Below are 1,663 nucleotides of genomic sequence, written 5' to 3'. Positions count from 1 at the left end.
CCGCGGGCCGACCAGCAGCAGGCGCAGGGACAGCTCTGGGCGAGGAAGCGTTGGCGCGCGTGCGCCCCGCCCCCCGCAGCGCGCCAGCCAGCCAGCTGTCTCCCTGTCCCGCCCCGCCCGGCGCCCGCGATCTAGCGGGGCCGACCGGCTGCTTTCGCGAAGTGAAGGCGTGGCTCCGGAAGGAGAGCGCGGTGGAGCTGCTCTCAAGCCGACTGACACGCAGGCCCCGCCCCCGGGCGCACCCTTCGGGACCCGGAAAAGCGGAGCCGGGGGTTTGCTGGGGACCTGGGCCTGTGCCCGCTTCCTGGCTGGCAGTGGATATGGCTGGATCGTTTCGGCCGCGCAGAGTTCCACTTTCAAAGCAGTCTCCCGGAGTAGTTATAGAGTCCGCTTGGCCACCTAGGGCTCGGACTGAGGCTACTGCGGAAGTTATACCCCGGGTTTAAACGAAATAGTTTCCCTGTCTTATTCAAGAGTCTTGTCTGAACATCACTAAGGAGGAAACCAGGAGGTATTAAAAGGCCTCAAAATTCCACCTCATTCCATCCACAAACGAATGAGTTGCACCATTCTGGATCCTTCATTGCTGTTTCCAGTTTCTACTGTGAATAGCACAATCTAGGCACTGGGCGGGGGGATATTACAGAAGTAGAGAGTATTGTTCTTGCTCTTCAGCAACAGTTTATCTGGGAAGCAAACATAAGTATATGAAATAGAGTGTTCGGGGTCAACTTTATTTTGCCTGTTTCCTGCTCTGTGAAATGAAGGCATTGGACAAAGATTCCTTCCAACTCTAGTACAGTGATGTTAATACAGTACAAGCTAAAGAAATTCTCTGACATAATTTCAAAATAAGTACTTCATATCCCTTTGCTCTGACATCCTTACCACCGTAAACATCCTTCAGGATTTCTCTTGGAGACTGTTTTTTCACTCCTTCAGATAAAGCACCATTTCAGCTTTCACCTAGGTTACCCAAAGTTGCTTTTACCCCTCCCAACTGGTTTCCTTCCTCATCTAGTCCTCTTATGGGTCATTTCACATCTCTCCAAGGGCTCCACCACTGTATTTTTGAAGTTCATACTCTCAAACGCTATAGTTCCACCATCTGCCTTCTAATCTGCAGCCTCAAGGGATGGTCTGTCTGTGAACCTTCAGGGAAGGCCCAATAACTGAGTAAAAACTCTGACCAAGCTGAGGGGTACTTGCAACACAACTCCCTACTCTCATTCATGTTGTGCAAGCTGATCCCTTTACTCAGCTGTTTCTATCACTTCCTTTCTCCCCAGACTGTTACCACCCTCTCAACTAGCTCAATACCATGAAATGTTTTTTATCATTTGACTACTTCTTTCTGGAAAGATCTCAAGGGAGCAATGCAACTGAAGTAGAAAAAGATGGGAGAGGGCAAGGATGGAGCTCAATTAGTTCCTGGCCTCAGTTTACTGAGACAAGCCCTTGTAATAGATATCAAGTCTTTTAATGATATGGGCCCCCTCCGTCACAGACCTGGTATCCCCAAATGTCCAACATTAACTCCTTAAAGCAAGTAAGGGAAAAATTCCAGCAGTTTCTAAAAATAAAAAGGCCTGCTAGTCACTGAAATTCCAGCAGATGGCAGACACTTCTGTTCACCACTACCATCCTTGAAGGACAGAGGAGC

The sequence above is a fragment of the Hippopotamus amphibius genome, chromosome 17 (genome assembly GCF_030028045.1).
Source record: "Hippopotamus amphibius kiboko isolate mHipAmp2 chromosome 17, mHipAmp2.hap2, whole genome shotgun sequence".
Taxonomy (NCBI): domain Eukaryota; kingdom Metazoa; phylum Chordata; class Mammalia; order Artiodactyla; family Hippopotamidae; genus Hippopotamus; species Hippopotamus amphibius.
This window is presented reverse-complemented; position numbering follows the sequence as displayed.